At 41.4% G+C, this 15660-nt stretch overlaps 22 non-coding genes across 22 annotated transcripts; all 22 read left to right on the forward strand.

The window, feature by feature from the left end:
* Positions 1-1263: 1263 nt before the first annotated feature.
* Positions 1264-1345, forward strand: TRNAL-AAG (transfer RNA leucine (anticodon AAG)). Its single transcript has one exon. It is a non-coding gene; the product is annotated as a tRNA-Leu (tRNA).
* Positions 1346-1824: 479 nt separating this feature from the next.
* On the forward strand, positions 1825-1906 carry TRNAL-AAG (transfer RNA leucine (anticodon AAG)). Its single transcript has one exon. It is a non-coding gene; the product is annotated as a tRNA-Leu (tRNA).
* A 475-nt stretch (positions 1907-2381) lies between these two features.
* Positions 2382-2463, forward strand: TRNAL-AAG (transfer RNA leucine (anticodon AAG)). The gene has a single exon. It is a non-coding gene; the product is annotated as a tRNA-Leu (tRNA).
* Positions 2464-2939: 476 nt separating this feature from the next.
* TRNAL-UAG (transfer RNA leucine (anticodon UAG)) lies at positions 2940-3021 on the forward strand. The gene has a single exon. It is a non-coding gene; the product is annotated as a tRNA-Leu (tRNA).
* A 480-nt stretch (positions 3022-3501) lies between these two features.
* On the forward strand, positions 3502-3583 carry TRNAL-AAG (transfer RNA leucine (anticodon AAG)). The gene has a single exon. It is a non-coding gene; the product is annotated as a tRNA-Leu (tRNA).
* A 475-nt stretch (positions 3584-4058) lies between these two features.
* On the forward strand, positions 4059-4140 carry TRNAL-AAG (transfer RNA leucine (anticodon AAG)). Its single transcript has one exon. It is a non-coding gene; the product is annotated as a tRNA-Leu (tRNA).
* A 1032-nt stretch (positions 4141-5172) lies between these two features.
* TRNAL-AAG (transfer RNA leucine (anticodon AAG)) lies at positions 5173-5254 on the forward strand. The gene has a single exon. It is a non-coding gene; the product is annotated as a tRNA-Leu (tRNA).
* Positions 5255-5734: 480 nt separating this feature from the next.
* TRNAL-AAG (transfer RNA leucine (anticodon AAG)) lies at positions 5735-5816 on the forward strand. Its single transcript has one exon. It is a non-coding gene; the product is annotated as a tRNA-Leu (tRNA).
* Positions 5817-6292: 476 nt separating this feature from the next.
* Positions 6293-6374, forward strand: TRNAL-UAG (transfer RNA leucine (anticodon UAG)). Its single transcript has one exon. It is a non-coding gene; the product is annotated as a tRNA-Leu (tRNA).
* A 480-nt stretch (positions 6375-6854) lies between these two features.
* Positions 6855-6936, forward strand: TRNAL-AAG (transfer RNA leucine (anticodon AAG)). The gene has a single exon. It is a non-coding gene; the product is annotated as a tRNA-Leu (tRNA).
* Positions 6937-7411: 475 nt separating this feature from the next.
* Positions 7412-7493, forward strand: TRNAL-AAG (transfer RNA leucine (anticodon AAG)). The gene has a single exon. It is a non-coding gene; the product is annotated as a tRNA-Leu (tRNA).
* Positions 7494-7969: 476 nt separating this feature from the next.
* TRNAL-UAG (transfer RNA leucine (anticodon UAG)) lies at positions 7970-8051 on the forward strand. Its single transcript has one exon. It is a non-coding gene; the product is annotated as a tRNA-Leu (tRNA).
* A 480-nt stretch (positions 8052-8531) lies between these two features.
* On the forward strand, positions 8532-8613 carry TRNAL-AAG (transfer RNA leucine (anticodon AAG)). The gene has a single exon. It is a non-coding gene; the product is annotated as a tRNA-Leu (tRNA).
* A 475-nt stretch (positions 8614-9088) lies between these two features.
* On the forward strand, positions 9089-9170 carry TRNAL-AAG (transfer RNA leucine (anticodon AAG)). Its single transcript has one exon. It is a non-coding gene; the product is annotated as a tRNA-Leu (tRNA).
* A 476-nt stretch (positions 9171-9646) lies between these two features.
* Positions 9647-9728, forward strand: TRNAL-UAG (transfer RNA leucine (anticodon UAG)). Its single transcript has one exon. It is a non-coding gene; the product is annotated as a tRNA-Leu (tRNA).
* Positions 9729-10208: 480 nt separating this feature from the next.
* On the forward strand, positions 10209-10290 carry TRNAL-AAG (transfer RNA leucine (anticodon AAG)). Its single transcript has one exon. It is a non-coding gene; the product is annotated as a tRNA-Leu (tRNA).
* A 1033-nt stretch (positions 10291-11323) lies between these two features.
* On the forward strand, positions 11324-11405 carry TRNAL-AAG (transfer RNA leucine (anticodon AAG)). Its single transcript has one exon. It is a non-coding gene; the product is annotated as a tRNA-Leu (tRNA).
* Positions 11406-11882: 477 nt separating this feature from the next.
* TRNAL-UAG (transfer RNA leucine (anticodon UAG)) lies at positions 11883-11964 on the forward strand. Its single transcript has one exon. It is a non-coding gene; the product is annotated as a tRNA-Leu (tRNA).
* Positions 11965-13001: 1037 nt separating this feature from the next.
* Positions 13002-13083, forward strand: TRNAL-AAG (transfer RNA leucine (anticodon AAG)). The gene has a single exon. It is a non-coding gene; the product is annotated as a tRNA-Leu (tRNA).
* Positions 13084-13558: 475 nt separating this feature from the next.
* TRNAL-AAG (transfer RNA leucine (anticodon AAG)) lies at positions 13559-13640 on the forward strand. The gene has a single exon. It is a non-coding gene; the product is annotated as a tRNA-Leu (tRNA).
* A 1038-nt stretch (positions 13641-14678) lies between these two features.
* TRNAL-AAG (transfer RNA leucine (anticodon AAG)) lies at positions 14679-14760 on the forward strand. The gene has a single exon. It is a non-coding gene; the product is annotated as a tRNA-Leu (tRNA).
* A 476-nt stretch (positions 14761-15236) lies between these two features.
* Positions 15237-15318, forward strand: TRNAL-UAG (transfer RNA leucine (anticodon UAG)). The gene has a single exon. It is a non-coding gene; the product is annotated as a tRNA-Leu (tRNA).
* Positions 15319-15660: the final 342 nt, after the last annotated feature.

Here is a 15660-nt window from a genome sequence, read left to right on the forward strand (position 1 = left end):
GGTCCACCGAGTGAGAAGATCCCAGCGGCCATCTTCATCAGGTAAGTAAGAAGTCACCGGAGCGCGGGGATTCAGGTAAGCGCTCTCCGGTGTTCTTTTTTAACCCCTGCATCGGGGTTGTCTCGCGGCGAACGGGGGGGGGGGTTGAAAAAAAAAAACCGTTTCGGCGCGGGACAACCCCTTTAAGGCTCCAGTCTCTTTGGAGGCGTGGGTTCGAATCCCACTGCAGCCAGTTTTCAATTTTGAAAGCTCTCAAGTTGCTTTCTGAACATTTTAGTGGTCAGAAGAACTTGCTTTTGATGATGCTCAGAAATGGACTTTTTGGCCTTTTCTGAAACCGAACAAACTGTATAAGAAAAGGCTTTTGATGATATTCCCAAGATGTTATGGCACAGATTAAGCTACCCTGATGCGCTAGCTAAGTAAACATTAGGCGCACTCCACGATCTTGCACTTCAAAGCCTTCAATAGCCTAGAAACATCTGAAAAAGCAGTGGTGTGGTAATACTGTTGAACTCACTTGCGTTTGCTTCCTTTCTAACTGGAGGAATGCATTTTCAGCCTTCTGCTGCCATCATTAAATATTCAGCTCGAATGCAGCAACAATTCTTTTTAAATCAAATTCTGGAAAAGGATTTCTTGCCAGGAGAAATGTTCTTTATGAAATCTCTTGGACATTTTGATCCAAAATTATCCCATTTTTCATGGTAGCATAGCCGAGCGGTCTAAGGCGCTGGATTAAGGCTCCAGTCTCTTTGGAGGCGTGGGTTCGAATCCCACTGCTGCCAGTTTTCAACTTTGAAAGCTCTCATGTTGCTTTCTGAACATTTTAGTGGTCAGAAGAACTTGCTTTTGATGATGCTCAGAAATGGACTTTTGGCCTTTTCTGAAACCAAACAAACTGTATAAGAAAAGGCTTTTGATGATATTCCCAAGATGTTATGGCACAGATTAAGCTACCCTGATGCGCTAGCTAAGTAGACATTAGGCGCACTCCACGATCTTGCACTTCAAAGCCTTCAATAGCCTAGAAACATCTGAAAAAGCAGTAGTGCGGTAATACTGTTGAACTCACTTGCGTTTGCTTCCTTTCTAACTGGAGGAATGCATTTTCAGCCTTCTGCTGCCATCATTAAATATTCAGCTCGAATGCAGCAACAATTCTTCTTTTTAAATCACATTCTGGAAAAGGATTTCTTGCCAGGAGAAATGTTCTTTATGAAATCTCTTGGACATTTTGATCCCAAATTTCCACTTTTTCATGGTAGCATGGCCGAGCGGTCTAAGGCGCTGGATTAAGGCTCCAGTCTCTTTGGAGGCGTGGGTTCGAATCCCACTGCTGCCAGTTTTCAACTTTGAAAGCTCTCAAGTTGCTTTCTGAACATTTTAGTGGTCAGAAGAACTTGCTTTTGATGATGCTCAGAAATGGACTTTTGGCCTTTTCTGAAACCAAACAAACTGTATAAGAAAAGGCTTTTGATGATATTCCCAAGATGTTTTGGCACAGATTAAGCTACCCTGATGCGCTAGCTAAGTAGACATTAGGCGCACTCCACGATCTTGCACTTCAAAGCCTTCAAAAGCCTAGAAACATCTGAAAAAGCAGTAGTGCGGTAATACTGTTGAACTCACTTGCGTTTGCTTCCTTTCAAACGGGAGGAATGCATTTTCAGCCTTCTGCTGCCATCATTAAATATTCAGCTCGAATGCAGCAACAATTCTTCTTCTTTTTAAATCAAATTCTGGAAAAGGATTTCTTGCCAGGAGAAATGTTCTTTATGAAATCTCTTGGACATTTTGATCCAAAATTATCCACTTTTTCATGGTAGCATGGCCGAGCGGTCTAAGGCGCTGGATTAAGGCTCCAGTCTCTTTGGAGGCGTGGGTTCGAATCCCACTGCTGCCAGTTTTCAACGTTGAAAGCTCTCATGTTGCTTTCTGAACATTTTAGTGGTCAGAAGAACTTGCTTTTGATGATGCTCAGAAATGGACTTTTGGCCTTTTCTGAAACCAAACAAACTGTATAAGAAAAGGCTTTTGATGATATTCCCAAGATGTTATGGCACAGATTAAGCTACCCAGATGCGCTAGCTAAGTAGACATTAGGCGCACTCCACGATCTTGCACTTCAAAGCCTTCAATAGCCTAGAAACATCTGAAAAAGCAGTAGTGCGGTAATACTGTTGAACTCAATTGCGTTTGCTTCCTTTCTAACTGGAGGAATGCATTTTCAGCCTTCTGCTGCCATCATTAAATATTCAGCTCGAATGCAGCAACAATTCTTCTTTTTAAATCACATTCTGGAAAAGGATTTCTTGCCAGGATAAATGTTCTTTATGAAATCTCTTGGACATTTTGATCCCAAATTTCCACTTTTTCATGGTAGCATGGCCGAGCGGTCTAAGGCGCTGGATTAAGGCTCCAGTCTCTTTGGAGGCGTGGGTTCGAATCCCACTGCTGCCAGTTTTCAACTTTGAAAGCTCTCAAGTTGCTTTCTGAACATTTTAGTGGTCAGAAGAACTTGCTTTTGATGATGCTCAGAAATGGACTTTTGGCCTTTTCTGAAACCAAACAAACTGTATAAGAAAAGGCTTTTGATGATATTCCCAAGATGTTATGGCACAGATTAAGCTACCCTGATGCGCTAGCTAAGTAGACATTAGGCGCACTCCACGATCTTGCACTTCAAAGCCTTCAATAGCCTAGAAACATCTGAAAAAGCAGTAGTGCGGTAATACTGTTGAACTCACTTGCGTTTGCTTCCTTTCTAACTGGAGGAATGCATTTTCAGCCTTCTGCTGCCATCATTAAATATTCAGCTCGAATGCAGCAACAATTCTTCTTTTTAAATCAAATTCTGGAAAAGGATTTCTTGCCAGGAGAAATGTTCTTTATGAAATCTCATGGACATTTTGATCCAAAATTATCTACTTTTTCATGGTAGCATGGCCGAGTGGTCTAAGGCGCTGGATTTAGGCTCCAGTCTCTTTGGAGGCGTGGGTTCGAATCCCACTGCTGCCAGTTTTCAACTTTGAAAGCTCTCAAGTTGCTTGGTAAACCTTTTAGTGGTAAGAAGAACTTGCTTTTGATGATGCTCAGAAATGGACTTCTTGGCCTTTTCTGAAACTGAACAAACTTTATGAGAAAAGGCCTTTGATGGTATTCCCAAGATGTTTTGGCACAGATTAAGCTACCCTGATGCGCTAGCTAAGTAGACATTAGGCGCACTCCACGATCTTGCACTTCAAAGCCTTCAAAAGCCTAGAAACATCTGAAAAAGCAGTAGTGCGGTAATACTGTTGAACTCACTTGCGTTTGCTTCCTTTCAAACGGGAGGAATGCATTTTCAGCCTTCTGCTGCCATCATTAAATATTCAGCTCGAATGCAGCAACAATTCTTCTTCTTTTTAAATCAAATTCTGGAAAAGGATTTCTTGCCAGGAGAAATGTTCTTTATGAAATCTCTTGGACATTTTGATCCAAAATTATCCACTTTTTCATGGTAGCATGGCCGAGCGGTCTAAGGCGCTGGATTAAGGCTCCAGTCTCTTTGGAGGCGTGGGTTCGAATCCCACTGCTGCCAGTTTTCAACGTTGAAAGCTCTCATGTTGCTTTCTGAACATTTTAGTGGTCAGAAGAACTTGCTTTTGATGATGCTCAGAAATGGACTTTTGGCCTTTTCTGAAACCAAACAAACTGTATAAGAAAAGGCTTTTGATGATATTCCCAAGATGTTATGGCACAGATTAAGCTACCCAGATGCGCTAGCTAAGTAGACATTAGGCGCACTCCACGATCTTGCACTTCAAAGCCTTCAATAGCCTAGAAACATCTGAAAAAGCAGTAGTGCGGTAATACTGTTGAACTCAATTGCGTTTGCTTCCTTTCTAACTGGAGGAATGCATTTTCAGCCTTCTGCTGCCATCATTAAATATTCAGCTCGAATGCAGCAACAATTCTTCTTTTTAAATCACATTCTGGAAAAGGATTTCTTGCCAGGATAAATGTTCTTTATGAAATCTCTTGGACATTTTGATCCCAAATTTCCACTTTTTCATGGTAGCATGGCCGAGCGGTCTAAGGCGCTGGATTAAGGCTCCAGTCTCTTTGGAGGCGTGGGTTCGAATCCCACTGCTGCCAGTTTTCAACTTTGAAAGCTCTCAAGTTGCTTTCTGAACATTTTAGTGGTCAGAAGAACTTGCTTTTGATGATGCTCAGAAATGGACTTTTGGCCTTTTCTGAAACCAAACAAACTGTATAAGAAAAGGCTTTTGATGATATTCCCAAGATGTTATGGCACAGATTAAGCTACCCTGATGCGCTAGCTAAGTAGACATTAGGCGCACTCCACGATCTTGCACTTCAAAGCCTTCAATAGCCTAGAAACATCTGAAAAAGCAGTAGTGCGGTAATACTGTTGAACTCACTTGCGTTTGCTTCCTTTCTAACTGGAGGAATGCATTTTCAGCCTTCTGCTGCCATCATTAAATATTCAGCTCGAATGCAGCAACAATTCTTCTTTTTAAATCACATTCTGGAAAAGGATTTCTTGCCAGGAGAAATGTTCTTTATGAAATCTCTTGGACATTTTGATCCCAAATTTCCACTTTTTCATGGTAGCATGGCCGAGCGGTCTAAGGCGCTGGATTAAGGCTCCAGTCTCTTTGGAGGCGTGGGTTCGAATCCCACTGCTGCCTGTTTTCAACTTTGAAAGCTCTCAAGTTGCTTTCTGAACATTTTAGTGGTCAGAAGAACTTGCTTTTGATGATGCTCAGAAATGGACTTTTGGCCTTTTCTGAAACCAAACAAACTGTATAAGAAAAGGCTTTTGATGATATTCCCAAGATGTTATGGCACAGATTAAGCTACCCTGATGCGCTAGCTAAGTAGACATTAGGCGCACTCCACGATCTTGCACTTCAAAGCCTTCAATAGCCTAGAAACATCTGAAAAAGCAGTAGTGCGGTAATACTGTTGAACTCACTTGCGTTTGTTTCCTTTCTAACTGGAGGAATGCATTTTCAGCCTTCTGCTGCCATCATTAAATATTCAGCTCGAATGCAGCAACAATTCTTCTTTTTAAATCACATTCTGGAAAAGGATTTCTTGCCAGGAGAAATGTTCTTTATGAAATCTCTTGGACATTTTGATCCCAAATTTCCACTTTTTCATGGTAGCATGGCCGAGCGGTCTAAGGCGCTGGATTAAGGCTCCAGTCTCTTTGGAGGCGTGGGTTCGAATCCCACTGCTGCCAGTTTTCAACTTTGAAAGCTCTCAAGTTGCTTGGTAAACCTTTTAGTGGTAAGAAGAACTTGCTTTTGATGATGCTCAGAAATGGACTTCTTGGCCTTTTCTGAAACTGAACAAACTTTATGAGAAAAGGCCTTTGATGGTATTCCCAAGATGTTTTGGCACAGATTAAGCTACCCTGATGCGCTAGCTAAGTAGACATTAGGCGCACTCCACGATCTTGCACTTCAAAGCCTTCAAAAGCCTAGAAACATCTGAAAAAGCAGTAGTGCGGTAATACTGTTGAACTCACTTGCGTTTGCTTCCTTTCAAACGGGAGGAATGCATTTTCAGCCTTCTGCTGCCATCATTAAATATTCAGCTCGAATGCAGCAACAATTCTTCTTCTTTTTAAATCAAATTCTGGAAAAGGATTTCTTGCCAGGAGAAATGTTCTTTATGAAATCTCTTGGACATTTTGATCCAAAATTATCCACTTTTTCATGGTAGCATGGCCGAGCGGTCTAAGGCGCTGGATTAAGGCTCCAGTCTCTTTGGAGGCGTGGGTTCGAATCCCACTGCTGCCAGTTTTCAACGTTGAAAGCTCTCATGTTGCTTTCTGAACATTTTAGTGGTCAGAAGAACTTGCTTTTGATGATGCTCAGAAATGGACTTTTGGCCTTTTCTGAAACCAAACAAACTGTATAAGAAAAGGCTTTTGATGATATTCCCAAGATGTTATGGCACAGATTAAGCTACCCTGATGCGCTAGCTAAGTAGACATTAGGCGCACTCCACGATCTTGCACTTCAAAGCCTTCAATAGCCTAGAAACATCTGAAAAAGCAGTAGTGCGGTAATACTGTTGAACTCACTTGCGTTTGCTTCCTTTCTAACTGGAGGAATGCATTTTCAGCCTTCTGCTGCCATCATTAAATATTCAGCTCGAATGCAGCAACAATTCTTCTTTTTAAATCAAATTCTGGAAAAGGATTTCTTGCCAGGAGAAATGTTCTTTATGAAATCTCATGGACATTTTGATCCAAAATTATCTACTTTTTCATGGTAGCATGGCCGAGTGGTCTAAGGCGCTGGATTTAGGCTCCAGTCTCTTTGGAGGCGTGGGTTCGAATCCCACTGCTGCCAGTTTTCAACTTTGAAAGCTCTCAAGTTGCTTGGTAAACCTTTTAGTGGTAAGAAGAACTTGCTTTTGATGATGCTCAGAAATGGACTTCTTGGCCTTTTCTGAAACTGAACAAACTTTATGAGAAAAGGCCTTTGATGGTATTCCCAAGATGTTTTGGCACAGATTAAGCTACCCTGATGCGCTAGCTAAGTAGACATTAGGCGCACTCCACGATCTTGCACTTCAAAGCCTTCAAAAGCCTAGAAACATCTGAAAAAGCAGTAGTGCGGTAATACTGTTGAACTCACTTGCGTTTGCTTCCTTTCAAACGGGAGGAATGCATTTTCAGCCTTCTGCTGCCATCATTAAATATTCAGCTCAAATGCAGCAACAATTCTTCTTCTTTTTAAATCAAATTCTGGAAAAGGATTTCTTGCCAGGAGAAATGTTCTTTATGAAATCTCTTGGACATTTTGATCCAAAATTATCCACTTTTTCATGGTAGCATGGCCGAGCGGTCTAAGGCGCTGGATTAAGGCTCCAGTCTCTTTGGAGGCGTGGGTTCGAATCCCACTGCTGCCAGTTTTCAACGTTGAAAGCTCTCATGTTGCTTTCTGAACATTTTAGTGGTCAGAAGAACTTGCTTTTGATGATGCTCAGAAATGGACTTTTGGCCTTTTCTGAAACCAAACAAACTGTATAAGAAAAGGCTTTTGATGATATTCCCAAGATGTTATGGCACAGATTAAGCTACCCAGATGCGCTAGCTAAGTAGACATTAGGCGCACTCCACGATCTTGCACTTCAAAGCCTTCAATAGCCTAGAAACATCTGAAAAAGCAGTAGTGCGGTAATACTGTTGAACTCAATTGCGTTTGCTTCCTTTCTAACTGGAGGAATGCATTTTCAGCCTTCTGCTGCCATCATTAAATATTCAGCTCGAATGCAGCAACAATTCTTCTTTTTAAATCACATTCTGGAAAAGGATTTCTTGCCAGGATAAATGTTCTTTATGAAATCTCTTGGACATTTTGATCCCAAATTTCCACTTTTTCATGGTAGCATGGCCGAGCGGTCTAAGGCGCTGGATTAAGGCTCCAGTCTCTTTGGAGGCGTGGGTTCGAATCCCACTGCTGCCAGTTTTCAACTTTGAAAGCTCTCAAGTTGCTTTCTGAACATTTTAGTGGTCAGAAGAACTTGCTTTTGATGATGCTCAGAAATGGACTTTTGGCCTTTTCTGAAACCAAACAAACTGTATAAGAAAAGGCTTTTGATGATATTCCCAAGATGTTATGGCACAGATTAAGCTACCCTGATGCGCTAGCTAAGTAGACATTAGGCGCACTCCACGATCTTGCACTTCAAAGCCTTCAATAGCCTAGAAACATCTGAAAAAGCAGTAGTGCGGTAATACTGTTGAACTCACTTGCGTTTGCTTCCTTTCTAACTGGAGGAATGCATTTTCAGCCTTCTGCTGCCATCATTAAATATTCAGCTCGAATGCAGCAACAATTCTTCTTTTTAAATCAAATTCTGGAAAAGGATTTCTTGCCAGGAGAAATGTTCTTTATGAAATCTCATGGACATTTTGATCCAAAATTATCCACTTTTTCATGGTAGCATGGCCGAGTGGTCTAAGGCGCTGGATTTAGGCTCCAGTCTCTTTGGAGGCGTGGGTTCGAATCCCACTGCTGCCAGTTTTCAACTTTGAAAGCTCTCAAGTTGCTTGGTAAACCTTTTAGTGGTAAGAAGAACTTGCTTTTGATGATGCTCAGAAATGGACTTCTTGGCCTTTTCTGAAACTGAACAAACTTTATGAGAAAAGGCCTTTGATGGTATTCCCAAGATGTTTTGGCACAGATTAAGCTACCCTGATGCGCTAGCTAAGTAGACATTAGGCGCACTCCACGATCTTGCACTTCAAAGCCTTCAAAAGCCTAGAAACATCTGAAAAAGCAGTAGTGCGGTAATACTGTTGAACTCACTTGCGTTTGCTTCCTTTCAAACGGGAGGAATGCATTTTCAGCCTTCTGCTGCCATCATTAAATATTCAGCTCGAATGCAGCAACAATTCTTCTTCTTTTTAAATCAAATTCTGGAAAAGGATTTCTTGCCAGGAGAAATGTTCTTTATGAAATCTCTTGGACATTTTGATCCAAAATTATCCACTTTTTCATGGTAGCATGGCCGAGCGGTCTAAGGCGCTGGATTAAGGCTCCAGTCTCTTTGGAGGCGTGGGTTCGAATCCCACTGCTGCCAGTTTTCAACGTTGAAAGCTCTCATGTTGCTTTCTGAACATTTTAGTGGTCAGAAGAACTTGCTTTTGATGATGCTCAGAAATGGACTTTTGGCCTTTTCTGAAACCAAACAAACTGTATAAGAAAAGGCTTTTGATGATATTCCCAAGATGTTATGGCACAGATTAAGCTACCCAGATGCGCTAGCTAAGTAGACATTAGGCGCACTCCACGATCTTGCACTTCAAAGCCTTCAATAGCCTAGAAACATCTGAAAAAGCAGTAGTGCGGTAATACTGTTGAACTCAATTGCGTTTGCTTCCTTTCTAACTGGAGGAATGCATTTTCAGCCTTCTGCTGCCATCATTAAATATTCAGCTCGAATGCAGCAACAATTCTTCTTTTTAAATCACATTCTGGAAAAGGATTTCTTGCCAGGATAAATGTTCTTTATGAAATCTCTTGGACATTTTGATCCCAAATTTCCACTTTTTCATGGTAGCATGGCCGAGCGGTCTAAGGCGCTGGATTAAGGCTCCAGTCTCTTTGGAGGCGTGGGTTCGAATCCCACTGCTGCCAGTTTTCAACTTTGAAAGCTCTCAAGTTGCTTTCTGAACATTTTAGTGGTCAGAAGAACTTGCTTTTGATGATGCTCAGAAATGGACTTTTGGCCTTTTCTGAAACCAAACAAACTGTATAAGAAAAGGCTTTTGATGATATTCCCAAGATGTTATGGCACAGATTAAGCTACCCTGATGCGCTAGCTAAGTAGACATTAGGCGCACTCCACGATCTTGCACTTCAAAGCCTTCAATAGCCTAGAAACATCTGAAAAAGCAGTAGTGCGGTAATACTGTTGAACTCACTTGCGTTTGCTTCCTTTCTAACTGGAGGAATGCATTTTCAGCCTTCTGCTGCCATCATTAAATATTCAGCTCGAATGCAGCAACAATTCTTCTTTTTAAATCAAATTCTGGAAAAGGATTTCTTGCCAGGAGAAATGTTCTTTATGAAATCTCATGGACATTTTGATCCAAAATTATCTACTTTTTCATGGTAGCATGGCCGAGTGGTCTAAGGCGCTGGATTTAGGCTCCAGTCTCTTTGGAGGCGTGGGTTCGAATCCCACTGCTGCCAGTTTTCAACTTTGAAAGCTCTCAAGTTGCTTTCTGAACATTTTAGTGGTAAGAAGAACTTGCTTTTGATGATGCTCAGAAATGGACTTCTTGGCCTTTTCTGAAACTGAACAAACTGTATGAGAAAAGGCCTTTGATGGTATTCCCAAGATGTTTTGGCACAGATTAAGCTACCCTGATGCGCTAGCTAAGTAGACATTAGGCGCACTCCACGATCTTGCACTTCAAAGCCTTCAAAAGCCTAGAAACATCTGAAAAAGCAGTAGTGCGGTAATACTGTTGAACTCACTTGCGTTTGCTTCCTTTCTAACTGGAGGAATGCATTTTCAGCCTTCTGCTGCCATCATTAAATATTCAGCTCGAATGCAGCAACAATTCTTCTTCTTTTTAAATCAAATTCTGGAAAAGGATTTCATGCCAGGAGAAATGTTCTTTATGAAATCTCTTGGACATTTTGATCCAAAATTATCCACTTTTTCATGGTAGCATGGCCGAGCGGTCTAAGGCGCTGGATTAAGGCTCCAGTCTCTTTGGAGGCGTGGGTTCGAATCCCACTGCTGCCAGTTTTCAACTTTGAAAGCTCTCATGTTGCTTTCTGAACATTTTAGTGGTCAGAAGAACTTGCTTTTGATGATGCTCAGAAATGGACTTTTGGCCTTTTCTGAAACCAAACAAACTGTATAAGAAAAGGCTTTTGATGATATTCCCAAGATGTTATGGCACAGATTAAGCTACCCTGATGCGCTAGCTAAGTAGACATTAGGCGCACTCCACGATCTTGCACTTCAAAGCCTTCAATAGCCTAGAAACATCTGAAAAAGCAGTAGTGCGGTAATACTGTTGAACTCACTTGCGTTTGCTTCCTTTCTAACTGGAGGAATGCATTTTCAGCCTTCTGCTGCCATCATTAAATATTCAGCTCGAATGCAGCAACAATTCTTCTTTTTAAATCACATTCTGGAAAAGGATTTCTTGCCAGGAGAAATGTTCTTTATGAAATCTCTTGGACATTTTGATCCCAAATTTCCACTTTTTCATAGTAGCATGGCCGAGCGGTCTAAGGCGCTGGATTAAGGCTCCAGTCTCTTTGGAGGCGTGGGTTCGAATCCCACTGCTGCCAGTTTTCAACTTTGAAAGCTCTCAAGTTGCTTTCTGAACATTTTAGTGGTCAGAAGAACTTGCTTTTGATGATGCTCAGAAATGGACTTTTGGCCTTTTCTGAAACCAAACAAACTGTATAAGAAAAGGCTTTTGATGATATTCCCAAGATGTTATGGCACAGATTAAGCTACCCTGATGCGCTAGCTAAGTAGACATTAGGCGCACTCCACGATCTTGCACTTCAAAGCCTTCAATAGCCTAGAAACATCTGAAAAAGCAGTAGTGCGGTAATACTGTTGAACTCACTTGCGTTTGCTTCCTTTCTAACTGGAGGAATGCATTTTCAGCCTTCTGCTGCCATCATTAAATATTCAGCTCGAATGCAGCAACAATTCTTCTTTTTAAATCAAATTCTGGAAAAGGATTTCTTGCCAGGAGAAATGTTCTTTATGAAATCTCTTGGACATTTTGATCCAAAATTATCCACTTTTTCATGGTAGCATGGCCGAGCGGTCTAAGGCGCTGGATTAAGGCTCCAGTCTCTTTGGAGGCGTGGGTTCGAATCCCACTGCTGCCAGTTTTCAATTTTGAAAGCTCTCAAGTTGCTTTCTGAACATTTTAGTGGTCAGAAGAACTTGCTTTTGATGATGCTCAGAAATGGACTTTTTGGCCTTTTCTGAAACCAAACAAACTGTATAAGAAAAGGCTTTTGATGATATTCCCAAGATGTTATGGCACAGATTAAGCTACCCTGATGCGCTAGCTAAGTAGACATTAGGCGCACTCCACGATCTTGCACTTCAAAGCCTTCAATAGCCTAGAAACATCTGAAAAAGCAGTAGTGCGGTAATACTGTTGAACTCACTTGCGTTTGCTTCCTTTCTAACTGGAGGAATGCATTTTCAGCCTTCTGCTGCCATCATTAAATATTCAGCTCGAATGCAGCAACAATTCTTCTTTTTAAATCAAATTCTGGAAAAGGATTTCTTGGCAGGAGAAATGTTCTTTATGAAATCTCATGGACATTTTGATCCAAAATTATCTACTTTTTCATGGTAGCATGGCCGAGTGGTCTAAGGCGCTGGATTTAGGCTCCAGTCTCTTTGGAGGCGTGGGTTCGAATCCCACTGCTGCCAGTTTTCAACTTTGAAAGCTCTCAAGTTGCTTGGTAAACCTTTTAGTGGTAAGAAGAACTTGCTTTTGATGATGCTCAGAAATGGACTTCTTGGCCTTTTCTGAAACTGAACAAACTTTATGAGAAAAGGCCTTTGATGGTATTCCCAAGATGTTTTGGCACAGATTAAGCTACCCTGATGCGCTAGCTAAGTAGACATTAGGCGCACTCCACGATCTTGCACTTCAAAGCCTTCAAAAGCCTAGAAACATCTGAAAAAGCAGTAGTGCGGTAATACTGTTGAACTCACTTGCGTTTGCTTCCTTTCAAACTGGAGGAATGCATTTTCAGCCTTCTGCTGCCATCATTAAATATTCAGCTCGAATGCAGCAACAATTCTTCTTCTTTTTAAATCAAATTCTGGAAAAGGATTTCTTGCCAGGAGAAATGTTCTTTATGAAATCTCTTGGACATTTTGATCCAAAATTATCCACTTTTTCATGGTAGCATGGCTGAGCGGTCTAAGGCGCTGGATTAAGGCTCCAGTCTCTTTGGAGGCGTGGGTTCGAATCCCACTGCTGCCAGTTTTCAACGTTGAAAGCTCTCATGTTGCTTTCTGAACATTTTAGTGGTCAGAAGAACTTGCTTTTGATGATGCTCAGAAATGGACTTTTGGCCTTTTCTGAAACCAAACAAACTGTATAAGAAAAGGCTTTTGATGATATTCCCAAGATGTTATGGCACAGATTAAGCTACCCAGATGCGCTAGCTAAGTAGACATTAGGCGCACTCCACGATCTTGCACTTCAAAGCCTTCAATAGCCTAGAAACATCTGAAAAAGCAGTAGTGCGGTAATACTGTTGAACTCACTTGCGTTTGCTTCCTTTCTAACTGGAGGAATGCATTTTCAGCCTTCTGCTGCCATCATTAAATATTCAGCTCGAATGCAGCAACAATTCTTCTTTTTAAATCACATTCTGGAAAAGGATTTCTTGCCAGGATAAATGTTCTTTATGAAATCTCTTGGACATTTTGATCCCAAATTTCCACTTTTTCATGGTAGCATGGCCGAGCGGTCTAAGGCGCTGGATTAAGGCTCCAGTCTCTTTGGAGGCGTGGGTTCGAATCCCACTGCTGCCAGTTTTCAACTTTGAAAGCTCTCAAGTTGCTTTCTGAACATTTTAGTGGTCAGAAGAACTTGCTTTTGATGATGCTCAGAAATGGACTTTTGGCCTTTTCTGAAACCAAACAAACTGTATAAGAAAAGGCTTTTGATGATATTCCCAAGATGTTATGGCACAGATTAAGCTACCCTGATGCGCTAGCTAAGTAGACATTAGGCGCACTCCACGATCTTGCACTTCAAAGCCTTCAATAGCCTAGAAACATCTGAAAAAGCAGTAGTGCGGTAATACTGTTGAACTCACTTGCGTTTGCTTCCTTTCTAACTGGAGGAATGCATTTTCAGCCTTCTGCTGCCATCATTAAATATTCAGCTCGAATGCAGCAACAATTCTTCTTTTTAAATCACATTCTGGAAAAGGATTTCTTGCCAGGAGAAATGTTCTTTATGAAATCTCTTGGACATTTTGATCCCAAATTTCCGCTTTTTCATGGTAGCATGGCCGAGCGGTCTAAGGCGCTGGATTAAGGCTCCAGTCTCTTTGGAGGCGTGGGTTCGAATCCCACTGCTGCCAGTTTTCAACTTTGAAAGCTCTCAAGTTGCTTTCTGAACATTTTAGTGGTCAGAAGAACTTGCTTTTGATGATGCTCAGAAATGGACTTTTGGCCTTTTCTGAAACCAAACAAACTGTATAAGAAAAGGCTTTTGATGATATTCCCAAGATGTTATGGCACAGATTAAGCTACCCTGATGCGCTAGCTAAGTAGACATTAGGCGCACTCCACGATCTTGCACTTCAAAGCCTTCAATAGCCTAGAAACATCTGAAAAAGCAGTAGTGCGGTAATACTGTTGAACTCACTTGCGTTTGCTTCCTTTCTAACTGGAGGAATGCATTTTCAGCCTTCTGCTGCCATCATTAAATATTCAGCTCGAATGCAGCAACAATTCTTCTTTTTAAATCAAATTCTGGAAAAGGATTTCTTGCCAGGAGAAATGTTCTTTATGAAATCTCATGGACATTTTGATCCAAAATTATCTACTTTTTCATGGTAGCATGGCCGAGTGGTCTAAGGCGCTGAATTTAGGCTCCAGTCTCTTTGGAGGCGTGGGTTCGAATCCCACTGCTGCCAGTTTTCAACTTTGAAAGCTCTCAAGTTGCTTGGTAAACCTTTTAGTGGTAAGAAGAACTTGCTTTTGATGATGCTCAGAAATGGACTTCTTGGCCTTTTCTGAAACTGAACAAACTTTATGAGAAAAGGCCTTTGATGGTATTCCCAAGATGTTTTGGCACAGATTAAGCTACCCTGATGCGCTAGCTAAGTAGACATTAGGCGCACTCCACGATCTTGCACTTCAAAGTCTTCAAAAGCCTAGAAACATCTGAAAAAGCAGTAGTGCGGTAATACTGTTGAACTCACTTGCGTTTGCTTCCTTTCAAACTGGAGGAATGCATTTTCAGCCTTCTGCTGCCATCATTAAATATTCAGCTCGAATGCAGCAACAATTCTTCTTCTTTTTAAATCAAATTCTGGAAAAGGATTTCTTGCCAGGAGAAATGTTCTTTATGAAATCTCTTGGACATTTTGATCCAAAATTATCCACTTTTTCATGGTAGCATGGCCGAGCGGTCTAAGGCGCTGGATTAAGGCTCCAGTCTCTTTAGAGGCGTGGGTTCGAATCCCACTGCTGCCAGTTTTCAACTTTGAAAGCTCTCATGTTGCTTTCTGAACATTTTAGTGGTCAGAAGAACTTGCTTTTGATGATGCTCAGAAATGGACTTTTGGCCTTTTCTGAAACCAAACAAACTGTATAAGAAAAGGCTTTTGATGATATTCCCAAGATGTTATGGCACAGATTAAGCTACCCAGATGCGCTAGCTAAGTAGACATTAGGCGCACTCCACGATCTTGCACTTCAAAGCCTTCAATAGCCTAGAAACATCTGAAAAAGCAGTAGTGCGGTAATACTGTTGAACTCACTTGCGTTTGCTTCCTTTCTAACTGGAGGAATGCATTTTCAGCCTTCTGCTGCCATCATTAAATATTCAGCTCGAATGCAGCAACAATTCTTCTTTTTAAATCAAATTCTGGAAAAGGATTTCTTGCCAGGAGAAATGTTCTTTATGAAATCTCATGGACATTTTGATCCAAAATTATCTACTTTTTCATGGTAGCATGGCCGAGTGGTCTAAGGCGCTGGATTTAGGCTCCAGTCTCTTTGGAGGCGTGGGTTCGAATCCCACTGTTGCCAGTTTTCAACTTTGAAAGCTCTCAAGTTGCTTTCTGAACATTTTAGTGGTAAGAAGAACTTGCTTTTGATGATGCTCAGAAATGGACTTCTTGGCCTTTTCTGAAACTGAACAAACTGTATGAGAAAAGGCCTTTGATGGTATTCCCAAGATGTTTTGGCACAGATTAAGCTACCCTGATGCGCTAGCTAAGTAGACATTAGGCGCACTCCACGATCTTGCACTTCAAAGCCTTCAAAAGCCTAGAAACATCTGAAAAAGCAGTAGTGCGGTAATACTGTTGAACTCACTTGCGTTTGCTTCCTTTCAAACTGGAGGAATGCATTTTCAGCCTTCTGCTGCCA

Source organism: Eleutherodactylus coqui, chromosome 13, assembly GCF_035609145.1.
Source record: "Eleutherodactylus coqui strain aEleCoq1 chromosome 13, aEleCoq1.hap1, whole genome shotgun sequence".
Taxonomy (NCBI): domain Eukaryota; kingdom Metazoa; phylum Chordata; class Amphibia; order Anura; family Eleutherodactylidae; genus Eleutherodactylus; species Eleutherodactylus coqui.